The sequence below is a fragment of the Catharus ustulatus genome, chromosome 20, assembly GCF_009819885.2.
Source record: "Catharus ustulatus isolate bCatUst1 chromosome 20, bCatUst1.pri.v2, whole genome shotgun sequence".
Taxonomy (NCBI): domain Eukaryota; kingdom Metazoa; phylum Chordata; class Aves; order Passeriformes; family Turdidae; genus Catharus; species Catharus ustulatus.
Window position 1 is genome coordinate 10,415,823 of NC_046240.1, and position 17,888 is coordinate 10,433,710.

Below are 17,888 nucleotides of genomic sequence, written 5' to 3' on the forward strand. Positions count from 1 at the left end.
ACGTCACAAGACTCCATGTCTAGTCACTTTATTTTTCCCCATCATGTCTACTTCCTTTATTTTTGTATTTGTTTAAGCTCTCCATTAGTTTATTAGCTTGACAGCAGCCCAGTTAATTAGCCCGTCCTCCCTCCCCCAGCCCAAGCCCGCGAGGCTCCCCAAATGCACACAAAATTTAGTGCTGCTGCTGCTGGGGCACTTCTCAAAACAAATAAAAGATTTGCAAAGCCAGCCACCAAGCATCCAACATAATTAAAGTGCATTTGTTACTTTTTGGGCCCTCGCACACAATCGGGGCCTTGTGCAGCAGGAGCACTCCCCAAATCAGGCTGTTTTTCTTTCAGAGGGAAGAGTGCCAGGAGTCTCCCCAGCCCAGGTAACATAAGATCCCAAGGAGCAGCAAATGGACAGTGGCAGCCAGAGTGAATGGACTGTGGGGAGATCTATATGAAGGAGAGTATCTATAGATATATGCAAACATGCACAGACAGGGCGCTATAGTTCTTCAGGGGAAAAAAAAAATTTAAATAAAAAAAAGAAGTGGAAAGGCTCCCAGAAACGAGTGCTCCGTGCACAGGTATGTAAATGACTCTGGAGTCTTGCTGTCCACCACCTCAATCAATTACAAGGTTATTCAAGATAAAACAAACACCATTTCAATTAACTGCATATACAGCAGTGGTTAGAGGCACACGCAGGGAAGAGGAAGTGGGAGGAATTTTTGGAAAATGGAACTTTTTTCCTGCTGCTTCTGGAGATATGCACAAATAGAGGTTGCCTTGAGGTGCTGCGAGTAGAGCCGTGAATGCTCTTAAAAACTCCCAACCTAAAGCTGTCATGGTTTGAACTAAAATCAAAATGAGGGGACAAAAATAAAACAAAACCAAAAAAAAAGGAGTGAATGAACATTTAAACGTGTTTCGTTTGTGCTGGCTCAGAACAAGCATTTGGAGGAGTCAGGAAGAGCAGGAATTGGAGGAGATGCTGGAGGAGCACTGGTTTTGTGGGAGGCAGGATGCACAGCAGCCCCTGAGCAGCTGTGGGAGCAGCAATGTGTGAGTGCAGCTCCCTGAGCCCCACTCCCAGCAGGATTCCCAGCCTGGGAACGCTGAGAACACAGCTGGGTGACAGAATCTGACAACAACCGACGAATTCAGTAGAGCCTTGAGAAGCCAGGGCAGGAATGATGACAGGGGCTGGGCAAACATCACCAGGGATGGTTTTCCACCTGTGCCACAGATTTTTGCCCAACGTTGAGCAAACCATTTGACCTCCTTCCTTCATTTTTCACACTTCTGTGCAAAAGCTCCTGGTCAAGAGGCCTTGCCCACTGCTCACCTGCAATCAATACAATACTCAACAGGAGTTTTAGAGATTTGTCTATTTCTTTGGCAGATGCAGTAAAACTAAAGATCAATTGGCTTTTTGAAGGAAAAAAATAATCATTATTAATCAAATATTTCTGGATGAAATACACCCAGACTAGGAGATAGGAGCAAAATTTATGGCCACACCACCATAAATCACCATCCAGTCTCCTGTAGCTACACTCGTGGTCATAAGCAATAAATTTATTGCAGTTGCCCAGTTTTCCTCAGTGGCTTCAGCCACAAAAGCTGACTGTGAGCCTGCTCCTGAGAACAACAAGCAAAAGCAGGTGTATTTGAAACACCCTGACGTTAGTTTTGGTGACCCCCATTTGCAGGGGATTGGGATCTGTCACACTTCCATGTGTCCTTTCACACCTCTGATTTATATTTGTGACAGACCAGAAACACTGTCTTGGTCATTTTTTTGTGGGTAGGAACTTCTTGGGGGCAAACTCCACACTTAATCCATGACAACCTTCTCTTTGCTGGCTGCAAAAATTAAATAAAATCTTCAAACTGGGGAGGAATCAAACCCAGCACTTATTCTATAATGATTCCAACCTCAAACCCTTGAAATTTAACGAGAAAGATGAGGTCCAAATGGCCTTGCTTCAATGGCCAATTAAATTCAGAAAAATCAGCTCTTCCTGAGCCTTCTTCCCATTACAGAAATGTTTTTTCCTCTTCTCTGCTCACTCGCTGCCAAGGGCCACCCTAAACATGCAGAGATCCCCGCTGAGCTCGGACACAGCGCTGGGGGTTTTGTGCATTTCCCAGGACTATTAACAGAGTAATATAATGAGAAATGAACTGAGGTTAAAGAATTCAGTACCTCGGGTATTTTCACTAAAAACACTGGCTGCATCAGGGGACCTGCCAAGAGGAGAGTTTAATATCGTACGAAAAGGAAGAATTTTCATAATGACACTTGGCAGGGGCTGCATCCCCCCCATGAATGGAGCTGCTGGGGCTTTCTCTCCTCTCTCTGATTCTCCTCACAGCCCAATGGCAGCACCAGGGATTTTCATTTGTAAGGGATTGGGAACCACCAGAACCAAGCTTTGGGCAGCTCTTCACGGGGTGAGGGACTCACACTGCCTGTGTTTTACCTCAGTTCAGGAGGAATTTTGGGAAAGAAGCTTCCAGGCTATGCAGTTTCTTTACAGTGAAAAGGTAAAAAGTGGACCCAGAATGCTCAGTATTTCCTAAATTACCTAAAAATTTTGTTCCATGTGAATCTTTCTCCTCATTTTCCAGATCTAGATAGAGGGCCAAAAGAACTACTTCCTTTGTCAATAACTTTGAGTCGTTTTTTTACTAAAATGCTGCATGAAGAATTACCTGAGCCACTAAAACCCCTGCAGTTCCAAACAAACCAGCAGTGAGGATAAAGCAAATCCCACATTTTGCCTTCCATCCTTTTATATCTGGTGACTCTTCCTGAATTTCCTAATTCCAACTGCATTCACACCAGCGCTCCAACAGCACTCGGTGTTTTATGTTCTCTCACAGTGCTCTTGCTCCCTTTTTTCTCACTCCCATCTATTTGGAAATGTCATGCCATGAAAAAAAAAAGAGCAAATAAAACAGAAATGAGTGCCTGAACAGGGATAATAATGTTCTCTACAACAGAGATCAAACGCTCTCTTGATAAATTCAGTTTTACAGTGCAGCTGACACTGGTTCTCAGCACAAAGCTCAGGCTCCAGCAGAAACTGGCCCCACTCCCCAACAATGGACTGATTTCAAACAGTTTTATCATTTTTACTAAAACTTTGGAGTCAAAACTTCGTGTGACTCAAATCAAACCTCAACCTGACAGGCTGGCCCCGCACAGTTGTAGGTGGAACAAACACAATAAAGAAAGGCAAAGCACCAGGGGAAACAATTCCTTGCGGAGGGATGGAGGAGCAGGGGTGGAATTCTGCTCCTTGCAGGTGATGTGTGCGGAGGAAAACAATCCCAGGGAGATTTGGGGGCTCCAAATCCCCCCTCGGGGAGTCACTCCAGCCCTGCAGCAATAAAAGCCAGCACAGGGAGCTCATTTTCCCCGAGACTCCGGGTATAAAGTCAGCAGAAAAACACCCTGCAATGAGGATTACAGAATGTGACTCTGCTTTGGAGGTGACGGCAGGGCCCTCATTTGCAAGTGATAAATGTCACTGCTCTTCCATCTGCAGCTTTTAAAGGCATTTTGAGGGATGTAATGAGGCTGCAGAGCCTTGGAGGGACGGGCAGGGGACAGCGGAGCCATTTGAGCTTTGCTGAGTGTGGCACGGGGGACTTGTCCTTTTTTTTTTTACCCATTTTTACTTTTCTTTTTTTTTTTTTTTACCAAAATGAGGTGCCCCAGGGGAAAGTCAGCAGCTCGAAGCAGCCCCACCTGAGTGTGTCTTGGGAGGAAGCCTACTGCCTCATATTTTTTAAAAGGGAAAAAAAAAAATTATAATAATAGAGCCGAGCCAAAAATATCAAGCAGTTCATAGCTGTGAAAAAGCCAGGGAAAGCTGAGTCGCCGCCAGCCAGTGTTGTTCTTCCAAACAAGCTGACCACCCTCCCTTCATAACATTTTATTTATTAAAGCAAAATTGGCCCACTGGAATAAAATTATGCGCTATTCATATGCATACGTATATCTATGAACGTATGGTTATTAATGGCTGTGTTTCCATACAACCACAAGGTCCCTATAGATTTTTATTTTCTTTTGGGGGGGTGAGCTACTGAACTGGTTAGTGAGGAAAAAATTTAAACGGTGTGGATGGAACGGGGCAGCAATTCGTTTCTAACTCAGTTAGAGCTGTTATAATTCGGGTAGAACTCGGTTATAACTCGGTTATAACTCGCTTTTAGCGTTATAATTCACATTTAATGCGCTGGAGCAGCGCAGGCCGCGGGGCCGCTCTCGCACGCCATCGCCATGGCAACAGCGAGCTCGCCTCCCATTGGTCGGCGCCCGGCGCAGCAGCCAATCAGCGCCCTCCGTTTCACCGCCGCCAAGATGGCGGCGCCGAGGCGCGAGCGGCCGGAGGAGCGGGGCCAAAAACGGGGTTGGTTTAAAGGAATAAAATCAATATAAATCACTCATCTCTGAGCAAGTACATCCTTCACCAGTCTTTCCAAGCATCCTCATAACGTATCAAATAACCCTTAGGGTGAACACTCTCAGAAACATCCTCCTAAATATCGGCAGAATTGACCAAGCGCTGTAGAGGCTCAGGGCAGCAGGAGCAACACCTTCGCTATTTTCCGCTATTTACCTTTTTTTTTTTCTTTTCTTTATAATCCCCACTGTGTTAATTCCCATTTTAAAGTCCCCCGTATTTACCTTCGCTATTTTCCGCTATTTGCCTTTTCTTTTTTTCATCTCCACTGTGTTAATTCCCATTTTAAAGTCCGCCGTATTTACCTGCAGCACTGTCTAGACAGCTAATGAAACAGTAAGAGCCCAGTGGGTTTTCACAAGAATGTCAACAAAAAGAAAATCAGAAATTATTTTAGAGTTGGATGGGTACTGAGCATGCAGGATATCCCAGATTTTTATATTCCTGTAATTCCTGAACCCCCCAGGAATGACCCCAGGAAGAACAGCAGGTCACATTTACAAAATGTGCTCAAAGATGCAGTCAGATCCCAAAGGGATTTTTCCAGACAGTTCATAAAACCAGCTAGTGAGTCACCACTGCAAGCTAATGGGAGTAAGGCCTGGAACTTATCTAGGTGCTTTTCATAAATCCTACTCTTTCCATATCGACATGATTAAATGCATAATGTGCTTTTTTTAACTGTGACCCAGTGTTTATCCAGCGCCAAGAGCAGCAAGCTGAGCACTCAAATGCTCCATACTTCTGGAAAATAGTGCCTGCTCTGGAGAATCCAGAATATTAACGAGCAGGTAAGTGTGCAGGCGGAGACAGGAATGGAGCTTCTCCCTCAGCACCTCACTGCACGGCTTTGTCTTTTCATTTAAGTGCACATTCAAAATTTACTTCTGAGCTATCAAGATTTTCAGCTTGGTTTTGTTTCTCCCGGTGAACATCCCCAGAGCTGCTGTGTTTGACGTGAAACACTCTCCTGACTGACAGCAGTGATTTTCTGTTTATTTATCATTCCTTCCTGTGGATGCAGTTGGATAAAAATCGTTTTGGTTCGGGAGCATCGTACAAGCTGCAGGAGGAGCAGGGAAAACTCCTCACACACTGAATAAAACACGTTCAATGATAATAAAATGATAAAACAGGGTTTGGATGTTTGCCTGATGTGTTTTTGACACCTCCAGGTATCTTCTGTGATGTTGTGAGGTGGAGCTTCATATTCCATCTCTGTGACACTGAGCAGCTCTTCAGAAATGCCAAAATCGAGCCTGGAGCAAACTCAGATTGCTCTGAAGTGCCTCCCTTTAACTTGAATGACTTAGAACTGAAATTGTGTTTTAGGAAAATGGAGGAAGTCTGGAATGTTGTTTTTCCTGAGGTGTTTTCTGCTTTTATTTGGGAACTTCAAATTGAGAATTTGGTGTGGGCCCAGTGTTGGTTCCGTGCTGCATTCCTGGGGGATAACTGGGATCAGGAAGTGGCTGCAAAGACTTGAGCAATACCATGTGATGGAATTTTGGGTGACAGGAGTATTCCCTGAACATTCCAGAAACCGGACACAGAGGGAGAATCCAGACCCAAAAATAAAAACTTCCTTACCTGAGCTGAACATTTTTCACTCTCAGATGAAAGTTGTTGTCTCAAACTCGATGGAGACACAGTTGATATTCCATAAGTGGCCAGGAGAGGAAATCCCAGTTTGAATGAGTCACCATTTTTGTGCAAATATTAACTTTGGCTGATAGACATTTCTGCTGATATCTCTTTTCCAGATCTGTCTCACAGTACATTGTCTTGGCTGTATTGAGCTGGAGCCTTTGGTTCTTTGAATAACTTTCCTTTTTCACTCTTTTATCTATTTATTGTATCTGAAAGGTAAAGAAAACACAATTTTCCCCATAATTCTGCTTCCAGCAATGCAATATTAAATTCTGCACTGGTGGAAAACTTTGATTTAATAATGGCAAAAAGTACAATGCTGAGGATTTGGGCTTCTGTGCTAAAATAGTGGAAAATCCAAGAAGCTGGCAAGCCCTGCTTCCCAGGATCTCCCTGCCCTTCCATCCCCATGCTCTCACTGGTTTATTTTAGAGATAAAAAGAGTTTATTAGAATTATTTTGAATTTATGTGCAATTTATTACAATTATTTTGAATTTGTTTTGTGTAGAAGCATTGGTGGGTGCTGGAATTAAGATTTAATTTTGAAAAATCTTCCCATTCCCTGGCAAAACACTCTTCAAGGTTGTGCCCACCAACTGTTCAGAATTAATTACAGATGATGAGAAGAGAAGAAATGAATTAAATATTGCTCATGCCTGGTTCCTGATCCTATAAACCTCAACACCTGCATGGGAATGCAGAGCTGGAATCCACAGCTGTCTGGAGCAGATATGGAATTCTGAGCATTGTGGAGAAAAAAACAGGACTGAAATAGTGGCTGTTAAACACACTGAAAGTCTAGGACTGAAATAAATCCGTTTTTAATTCATTCTTTATTGGTCTCCTTTCGTTGTGTGGCTGTTCAGGTGTTCAAGAACATTTCTCCTCCAGGATCCAGCAGCCACTGCTGCCATGGCATTCCCCGTGCTGCTCTTGGACCTTTTTGGAAAAGACAAAATTAACTTTTCCAAGCAGTATTTTAGGGAAGGTGCCTATAAATAACCCAGGTTTGGACAATGTACCAGGGCTGACAGCTCAGCCTTGTAAATTGTGCCCTGAGATCTTCGGTGTGGCCACAAGTGGGGTTTGGCATCCTCCAGGGACATATTTTCTTCCTGACCTCAACACTCGTGTCCCCTGTGGTGCCACCTTCCCCTGCAGGCTGAAATGTTTTTATCCAACATTTATTTCACCCTTTTCTGTAGTTTTTTTTTTTTTTTTAAATAAACTGCTGCCCAGATAAGGGACAGCCAGCATGGAAGGGAACTGGGAAGGGTTCCACGAGCAGATTAACTGAGGGAAGCAGAATTCCAGGGCATCATCCAGGAGCCCTGTCTTGTTTTGCTGCTTTGTTTGACATTGTCAAGTTTGTGTTGTTTAATTTTGGGTCCTTGTTTCATCTTGTTTTTGCACTCCTGGGCAGTTGCAGCTTGCAGAGTTACCAAGTCCCTTTGCACTTATCTTATCTGGGTTTCCTCATTTCCACTATTAGGTGATGTCTGACACCTTTTGGGTCCAATCTGGGTGTCTGGACATGCAGTGAGTCACTCACTCCCTGTCCCCCAGCATTTTCCAAGCTCCCCTCACCCCTGCTCTGAGAGGAAACTCTTTTCATCAGGTTATCCCAGTGCTTTGATGGGCACAACCACATCTGGATGAGGGTTTAGATGGAAATCTCACAGATAAAAAAGGAGGCAGTGAAGCCGGAGGATGTGGGGAATCTCACAGATAAAAAAGGTGCTCTGGGCATTCTTCAGGAGGGAATGAAGCTGGACGATGTGGGAAGCACTCGGGAAGTTTTCGAATTGTTGGGAGTGGTTCTGTGTTGGTTCTGGGTGCTCCTCAGCGCCTCCAGAGCGAGGGAATGACCCCAAATGTTAAACAAAGAGCTGTGACAGGAGGACAGCAGTGCTCTGGTTTCACCTTTGTTTATCTGCTGTGATTCCTGGTGATGTTTTCTCATCCCTGGACACTCAGCTTCCTCCTGCCTTTCTGCTCTGCAGCCCCCAGAAGAGCCGGGCGATCCGAGCCCGGATCATTGCCGATTATTGCTCACCAGGAGCTCTGATCCTCGGGCTGATCCCACGGCTGTAATTACATCCCCATGGATCTCCCTAATTCCCCCGGAGGGCAGAACAATCCTCTCAAGTCAGGCTGCTTCCTCTGCACTGCAGCTCCTGGCGGCTGCCCAGTGTTTACCGACTCCTCTGAGTCATTTGTGACTGTGATGCTTGGCTAAAAAAAATTGTTTCCAAGCGCCCCTGTGGTCATTAATCATTAATTAATGCGATTGCCCATGGTTGGAGCCGAGCAGGTGGCACACAGAAGCTCTGGGTTGTCCCCATTCCATCACCGAGTGATCCAAGTCACTCAGCAGTGGCAGAACCTGGCATTCTTCCCTGCCCCAAGGAGTTTTTGATTTGAAGAAGCGCTGCTTTCTTCATCCTGCCCGTCGAGCCGTTCCCATGTCAGTCAGCGAGATGAATTCCCGACTTGCTTTTATTGAAATGCAAATGAGAGCGCTCAGGACTTCACCTCACCTGGTGAGGGAAGTTCCACTGCAGGGAGCATGCCAGGGATGAGTTCAAGGTCTGTTCTTCCAGCTTCCACCCTTGGAATGCGCTGGAATTATGGTTTGGGGACTGAAACGGAGAGAAAAAAAGGGGTTTGAGGGAGCTGACAAATGGCAGCACTCGAATCTTAAAGCACAATGTCAGAGAGGGGAGAACTGGGGGCAAGAAATCGGGGTGAGGGATGGGGTGGGGACAGAATCGTTCTGAGGGTGGGCCAAGGACAGGATCCAAAGCAGATGTGCACATCTGGCTGAGAGGAAAGGTGAAGGATCCAGATCACAGCTGCACATCTGGCTGAGGGGAAGGATCCAAACGAGAGCTGCACATCTGGCTCAGGTGAAGGATCCAAACCACAGCTGCACATCTGGCTGAGAAGAAGGATCCAGATCACAGCTGCACATCTGATTCAGGTAAAGGATCCAGATCACAGCTGCACATCTGGCTCAGGTGAAGGATCCCCCCAGCACTTGCTGGTGGCTCTGTCACATTTGAAGCCCTTAGGATGTGACAGCTCCCAGGTTCCTTAGTGAGAGCTGCAAAGTGCTCAGTTAAAATCTGATTGGGGAGAAGACAATTAGGAATGGGTTGATGGATGAGTTGCTGCTGCTGGATTTGAGAGCCCCAGAGGCTCTGTGTTCTCAAGTCACCTCTCACTTAGCTGTTAGGCCAGAAATAAAAGTTGTTTTTGCATTAAAATGCACTCTTATAAATTATTTCCATTTTATTTATGAAGCAAATAGAAAATAATATTCATCATGCCACCCTTTTAAAACATTTTTACCCCAGTACCAAGGGTGATAAAAACATCTTCCGGAGCAAAAGAAAGAGCAGGAGAGCAATGGGAGTCTTCAGTTCCCATAAATTTAATTCCTATAAAGTCTGGACACGCTGGGCGGGTGCCTTGGCTCAGAAAGGACCTCTGGCTCCTCCTTTTTGTCTTGGTTTTTAATTGGAGCCAGGAGAAGGAGCCCAGCATTTGCCAGGTGGATGCGAGCTGTGCCCTGGCAGGACGCCCGCAGAGCCATTCCTGGTTTGTAGATTAAAATAAGGACAGGGAAAAGGGTGGGGAGGGAGGAGGAGGAAACCCGAGAGAGAAGAGCAAAAACACTTTGTTCTAATTCAGGTGAAAAAGTTCATCCGGGTGTCCTCCCAGAGCGTCTGCCACGTCCAGGGTGGAGGAGGCACGAATTCCTTCAGGAATCACATTCCCGAATTATCCCCTGTGCCAGCCCTGCCCAGACATCGCTCCCAGGCTGATTTTTGGGTGCTGTTTGAGGTGCTGGGACTGAAGCACTGCAGGGTTTGCTCTCTCTCCTCAGCCCCAAAACGTGCAGGGTAAGATAAGAGCACGAGGGGCTGAGTGGGTTCAGCTCCTGGGTTACAAAGCCGTGGCCAGCAGAACTTCTGAGCCCATTTTTCAAACTGGGCTTGAAAAATTCAAGTTTTGAATGGGCCACTTCTCTTTGTGGGGTTTGAATCCTAATGGGCTTCATGGCAAGAGGTAAATTTCACAGAATTGGGTTGGGAAGGGACCTTAAATCTCATCCCACCCCACACCTCTTATATTCTTTATACATCCACACTTCTCCTTATTTTAGGCAATTAATTCCTCTTATTAAACCCCTTAATTCCCAATTTCCCTGCTTGGTCACTAATGGCAAAAGCAGCCTTGCAACAAATCCCCCTGAAATTCAGTGTTCCCACTCTCCCTACCTGGGTCTCTGCTGGGCCGTTTTCCATCTGGAGAATTTGCTGATACAAAATAATCTCAAAAAAAAAAAATCAAACTTGCTCCTGGAGCCTGCCACAGCTCTGCCAGAAAAATTCAGTTCATCAGTGGGGAAGTGGAGCTGACAGCATCCTGCTTGCCCACCTGGAAGCCTCTCAATGTCATTTTTTTTGTTGTCTATTGAAGGAAAAAAACTGAAATAAAACATTTCTTTAATTTTTCAAGCAAACAAACAAAAATTTAACAGGGCTTGGAAATCCCTGCACGCAAATGAATTTATATCAGGGTTGTTGCTGCCATTTTATTGGGGTTTTTTGTCCCCATCAGAATAATTTCCATGATTTTTTTTTTTTTTTTCTGGAGAGGAAATTCCATTTTCAGATGGTTTTGGACTAATGAATTGGAACTAACTGGGAAGACAAGGTAAGGAGCAGAGAGAGCAGGGAAGGAGTCACAGGATATGCTTGACCTGGGAAAAATTAGTTCACCTATTTGACAAAAATTATCTTTTGGCTAAGCCAGAGCCATTTTCCTGTGCAATGGAGTTGGTTTCTAATTGATTACACGCAGAGGCCACTCAGATGTCTGAAAGGCAACGCTTGGACATTTTTATTCTTTCTGTTATTGAAGAGATCCCAAGTTGAAACCAGCGATTTTTAAGCTGCCATGTTTCCCATTATGTTGGTAATCAATTCCCTGGAATTCTGGCTGGCTGTAGATGTGAGTTCAGACCTCAGAAGGATTTTTGGGCTTAGGAAATCCTGAAGTAGAGCCCAGCTCCTTTCCTGGAGTGGCTGAGACCCTGAAAGCCCCAGGGAGGGGATGGTCCCATCATTATTTCAGTTATAGAACCTTTCCCTAAAACACAGCAAATTCCACTCAGATGTGATTATATCCTCTCATTTTATAAATGGCCATATCCAAGATCTTAAGAGAATGATGCCATCCTAAAATCCATCCCAAATCCCCCAACATGTCTGTATCCCAGCATTTCTTTATTGGAGAAGCACTTGTCTCTGTTTGCCATTGTTTGTGCTGAGTAAACTCCTTGGAGACAAGGAGCAAATTCCTGGGAGAGCTTGTGGCCAGATCGATTTGTGGAGCTGTTTCCATGTTGTCTGATGCAATCCAGTGTAACAATGTTGTATCCCAGTAAACATGGACATGGAGCAAGGAAAACATTTCTCAATCGACTTCCTAAAAATACTGCTCTGCCTGGGGAGGGGCTCCAGTTTTATTCCAGGAGCTCGTTCAAGCCCTCCTCGGTTTCCACAACGTCTCGGGTTTGACTCAGGCTTGGATTTCATGGATTTGTGGATTGGGTAACAAAACTCTCCATGGGCCAAATGCCCACGAGCGTGACATGCAAGAGCCATTCCGGAGTGTGCTGTGCCTGGGTGGAAAAGTGCCAGGCATGGCTTGGAGCAAGCCCTGGCCTTGGCAAGGTGGGCAGATCAGCAGGAGCAGGGCTGGGAGGGGCTGCCTGCTGAGTATTGCCCTGCTCTGTTCTGCAGGGGATGCCTGGGCTGTGTTATTCTGGCATTGCAGGGCTTGGTTTAGTTGAATTTCTTCCCCTCCTTCCCTGCCGACTCCTCAGATGGAAGCTGATGGAAATCCAAGTTTGGAGCTCCTGGAGAGGATGGAGGGAAGGATAGGGGATGGAATTCTGTGCTGTTGGGGTGAGGAGATGGGGCTGTGCCTCAGCTGAGCCCTTTTCATGGAGAAGTGGAGAATTCCCACCCAGCAGAGCCTCACTCAGCCCACAGCACAGATTCCTGCCTGCCCTCTGGTCCCACCACTTTTGTTCCTGTTTTCAGGACACCTGGCAGAGCCCATCATGCTCAGGTGCACATCATTTTCAGCATTTTCAGCCCCTTCCCAGAGGGAGTGATCCCAGCAGTGCCATCCCAGAGGGATGGAGCCAGCCCAGCTTTACCCAGGGCAGTTCTGTGCCGTGACATTAAACCTGAGTGGTTCCTCCAGACACACAGATTGTTCCATGAGGAGGAAAGTCCTCCTGCCCCTCTCCTCCCTGTCTCTGGCTCTGTCTAAAAATAGCCCTAAACATCTGAAAATGTGCTCTAATCTTTTAACAGGGAAGTGGATGAGGTCACAAGGCTGGCAAGGACTGGTGGAGAGAATGCTGATCTTGACACATCCGATAGATCCAAGTGGGGAGAAGAAAAGTGGGGAAAAGGGGCCCAGAATGTCCTTTTTTCCAGTGAATTTTGTCCCTATCTTTGGTGCAGATAAAACTCTGTGGGTTAAAAACCCTTTTGATATAGAGAGGGCAGGATGGGATGGATCAGCTGCTCTGCTTTGAGAACTGTGAACTGCACTGTGGAGAGGAAAAGAGAAACCAGTGGAATCAAGCACAAAACCAAGATGGACATGGACAGAAAAAGAGAAACTAATGGATTGAAGCACAAAGCCAAGATGGACATGGACAGAAAAAGAGAAACCAATGGATTCAAGCACAAAATCAAGGTGAGCATGGACAGAAAAAGAGAAACCAATGGATTCAAGCACAAAGCCAAGATGGACATGGACAGAAAAAGAGAAACCAATGGACTGAAGCACAAAACCAAGATGGACATGGACAGGGAAAGAGAAACCAATAGATTGAAGCACAAAACCAAGATGGACATGGACAGGGAAAGAGAAACCAATAGATTGAAGCACAAAACCAAGGTGAACATGGACAGAAAAAGAGAAACCAGTGGATTGAAGCAGAAAAGCCAAGGTGGCCATGGACAGAGCAAGGAAAGAAAAAGACTGAACATTGGATTCAAGCTCAAAATGCAGTGTGGACACAGCCAGGGCACAGCTCTGCTCCACTCCCTGTGTGCAGCAAGAAATGGGGGATTCTCCTTCCACATGGTTTGGATCAAGTCCTCCCGTTTGGGTTTGGAAAATGTGTTTTCTTTGTTGGCATTTGCCAACATCCCAGCCCTGCCTTGTACCTGGAGAAAAGCTGAGGGGGCACAGCCAGGGGGGAAGCTCAGGAGCACAGGAAAGTGAAATATCCAGCAGTCCATGGGAGCAGGCAGCATCCAGGTTCTCATAAGAGTTAATAAAGCAAGGTATTAAATATCCTCCTGCCACCCCGACAGAGATTGCCTGGGATAAGTGTTCCCTGAATTCTCATTTCCTGCTCCCGCACATCGGGCTGGGCTGGCAGAGTCACTCAGGCATGAAACGCTTTGCTCCAAACTCCCAGCAGCTCTGTTCCACCTCTGTTATTTGCATAATTGGGTGCTAAGGAAAACAAAGCCAACAAATTGCTGATAATTGCACAGTGTCAATTCTAGGGGCCAGGTCAGAGGTGCAGCAGGAGGGTGAAGTCTCCAGGTGTGTGGAGGTCAGAAGTGACTCCTTTTTGAGGGGAGGCTTGTTAGGGGTAATAGCTATCAGAGCAACTGCACTGACTCGTGTTAAAGCCGTGTTTAACAACGTGTTCTGCAATATTCCAAATATTCCAGGAGAGAGGCACCGCTGCCAGTGGGAGTTCTGGGTCAGGGCCCCCCTGGAAAGGGGCCCTGAAGGGAACTGTGAGAGCTCAGGTTGTGTGAGGAGCGGTACAAGACTGCACAGGAGGACGTGAGCACAAAAAAAAACCTGCTAGAGAAGAGAACAGAGGTCCCAAAGTGAAATGAGTACCTGGAGAGGGTGAAAGTTGTTTCCCAGGAGAATCCCCATGGCACTGCAGATGGCTGGGATGAGAAATGTGCTTGGCTGAGGTGGGGCTGTGAGCTGAGGATGGAGTGAGCCTGCCCTGGTGCTGATTGATCCAGATTGGCAGTGCATCACTGGATCAATTCCCTCTGAAACTGCAAAGTTCCTGGTTCTGAGGAGCTTGAAAATACAGGGAGAGCCTGAGGAGCTGCAGTTCTTTTGGAAATGCCTTTTCTTTTAACTTCTGCTGCTCCTGATTGCTCCAGAGCCCTCTGCAGAAGGTCCCTGGGTAGGGGACAGAGCCTCCCAGATTCCCAGGGGATTTAAAGCCAGGCAGTGCCAGCGCTCCCTGTCAGCCCCAGCTTGTCACAAAGCACCCAGGGCACACGGGGACTTTGCTGGGACATGACTTTGCTCGTTCTCTCAGGGATTCTCTTTCCCTTCTCTCCTCAGCTGCAGCAGCCAAGGCAGGACAGGAGCTGCCTGACAAAGGTTTCATTGACACAAGTGGATGTTTTTTGCTAGAAAGCACTTCCTTCTCTGCTGAAGGCTTTGAAGTGTTGCCTTTGTTCTTTCAGGCTGCTTTTTTTTTTTTTTCACTTCTGTAAAAATGATAGACAAAATACTTGAAAGTCATCTTTTAATCCAGACAGAATAACAGGAGCAGCAACAGAAACCCTTCATTTGAAAAGGTGTCATCCTGCTCGAGTGGTGCATTTGAAATATCATTTTCTAATCCCTGTTAAGGAAACAGTGCCTTGAATAATTAAAAAATGCTGGTTGAATTTTAAACCATGATTTACTCTTCAAGTTGTCTTCTTCCTTCTGTGTATCCCTGCCTGTGATCTTTGTCCCTCTTTCATGTGGCTTTGGCTTCAGTATCTGCAAAATGGATTCATGGAGATGAACTCCCTGTAAAGTGCAGGGAATCAGCATCCAAAGGTGCCATTGTGAGACCAGGGCTTAGAAATAAATCTGATTTTTGATATCTGAGCAGGCTGGTAGATCTGGGGCTCCTAAAACCTGAAATTCTGTTCTTTCTGGTTCTTTGCTCCTTAGCACCAAGTGTTGTTAATCCCTGGTTCTCCATGGCTGAATAAATGGAAATTTCACTGGGATGGGATGGGATGGGATGGGATGGGATGGGATGGGATGGGATGGGATGGGATGGGATCAGTGAGTTGCCTTGGCCACTCCAGGCCCTGCAGGCTCATCCCCACTTGCACAAGTCTGTCAAAGCTGAGCTGATAAACCCTGGGAAGGCCCTAAAATCAGGGAAATCATCCCAAAAACTCCACAAAGTGTAAATCCCTTAAAATCCAGCCAGGCTAATTCTGCCTCCTCCCATCTCCCCGTGCGTCACAACAGAGCTGGGTGAGATTTCATAAACTGAATTTTCAACAAAATGTTTGCCCACAATTTCCTAACTATTTCATTAAAATAATATTTTTCAAAAGGGAGTATTTTGAGTGTGGCTGTCGCTGATGGGAAGCCCATCTCACTTCTGCTGAGCTGAATTTTCCTGAGTTCTCATAACTGGGACAACTTAGAGGTCAATCTTTATGAACTGTAAAAATAATCAGAGTTATTGGGATTTATAGGGGAAAAAAGATCATTCTTTGCTCCTTGTTCTTTGTGCTGCTCCTCTCCCTCCTTCAAGACTGCAGCAGCAGAGGAAATAAACCCCAATAAAGCAGCCTAAATGCTTTTTTTTTTTTTGCCTTTTTTTTTTTTAAATCCCCATTCTTAGCAGAAGCAACGCTCAGCTGGAAGCCCAATAAAACCTTTGAAGGGGTAATTGGCGCCCATTCTTTTAAAGCCTTTTCCCATTTGAAATATTGGTATAAAAAGGGGATTTGAGGCATCAGGATCGCCAAAGCAAACATTTGACACGCTGTTATATTAAACTTATAGAATATAAAGCTCAGGCACGTGGAGTCAGGCTGCTGCTGGGCTGGTGATCCCTGCTTGCCTCTGCAGGAAGGACAAAAATGATGGAAAAATTCTGTTTCTGTGTGCTGTTGTTAAAGAGGAGGAGGATTGCACCGAGCTGGGGTGGCAACAAGCTGTAAAAAGCAAATCCTGCTGTTCTGGGATGGGGGATGTTGGTAAAAAAAATCCTGCTGTTCTGGGATGGGGATGTTGGTAAAAAGTAAATCCTGCTCTTCTGGGATGGGGGATTTGGTAAAAAAAATTCTGTTCTTCTGGGATGGGGGATGTTGGTAAAAAAAATTCTGTTCTTCTGGGATGGGGGATGTTGGTAAAAAAAAAAATCCTGCTCTTCTGGGATGGAGAATATTGATAAAAAGCAAATCCTGCTGTTCTGGGATGGGGGATGTTGGTTAAAAAAATCCTATTTTTCTGGGATAGGGGATGTTGGTTTAAAAAAATCCTGCTGTTCTGGGATGGGGGATGTTGGTAAAAAGCAAATCCTGCTTTTCTGGGATGGGGGATGTTGGTAAAAAGCAAATCCTGCTTTTCTGGGATGGGGGATATTGATAAAAAAAATCCTGCTCTTCTGGGATGAGGGGATGTTGGTAAAAAAAAATCCTGTTCTTCTGGGATGGGGGATGTTGGTAAAAAAAAATTGTGCTGTTCTGGGATGGGGATGTTGGTAAAAAGCAAATCCTGCTCTTCTGGAATGGAGAATATTGATAAAAAGCAAATCCTGCTGTTCTGGGATGGGGATGTTGATAAAAAGCAAATCCTGCTGTTCTGGGATGGGGATGTTGATAAAAAGCAAATCCTGCTGTTCTGGGATGGAGATGTTGGTAAAAAGCAAATCCTGCTGTTCTGGGATGGGGGATGTTGGCAAAAAGCAAATCCTGCTGTTCTGGGATGGGGATGTTGCCTCATTTCTGTCCTTGAGCACAGCCCCAGTGCCTCTGACGCCCTTTCCTTCTGCTGGGCACAGAAATTTGATTTGGGTGTTGTTGTGGAAACTCCCCTGGCTCAGGGGTTCCTCTGGGTTCTGTTTCTGAAAGGAGACACCAGGAGCCCAAATCCCAGAGGATTTGGCTAAAGAAAGAGAGAAAACAAAAAGGGAGGCGTTCACTTTATGGACCAGAGCATGTAAAGCTCAGTCACCTCCCTTGGACTCAGCTCCTGGATTTTGGGAGCAGGGAGATGGATGGAGAAATCCCCAGAGCAATAAAAAAGTGTTTGCTGTGCAGAGGGTTCAATAAAATCCATTTTCCACCATCCCTCCCCTTGTTTTCCTCCCTTTTTTCTGCTGCCTTGAGGCCAGGGAAGCTTTTCTGTCTCTTTATCCAATTCCCTATTTTCTTTTTAAATCTGGTGGAAACCTCTCTTTAAAATCTTGAAATTATCAGTGATTAAAACCTTTTAGGGGTAGAAAGGAAGAAATCCACCCAGCTGTTCTGGCTCCCAGGTGGAACACTGCCCATGGCCAAGGTGAAAAGCAAGGGCTGATGCTCTGTGTTTGTCATCTCCACTTGCAAACCCTGCACTGCAGCCTCTGCTCCTGCTGGAAAGAAAAACAAACTGGCAACAATGGGAGAAAGGCCAGAGCCCAGGCTGGAGAGGGAGTTCAGTCCTTGCCAGGCTCCAGCTGGAAAAGGGAATCCCAGAGCTGGGATTTGGGGCTGGGGTGGGTTTGCCTGTCACCACTGCTGGGTCCTGAGTGCTCACTCAGTCAGGGATTCAGGGATTTCAAATCTTAATTGTGAGCCCTGAGTGCTCACTCATTCCAAGGATTCAGGGATTTCAAACCTTGCTTGTGAGCCCTGAGTGCTCACTCACCCCTGGGATTCAGGGGTTTCAAAT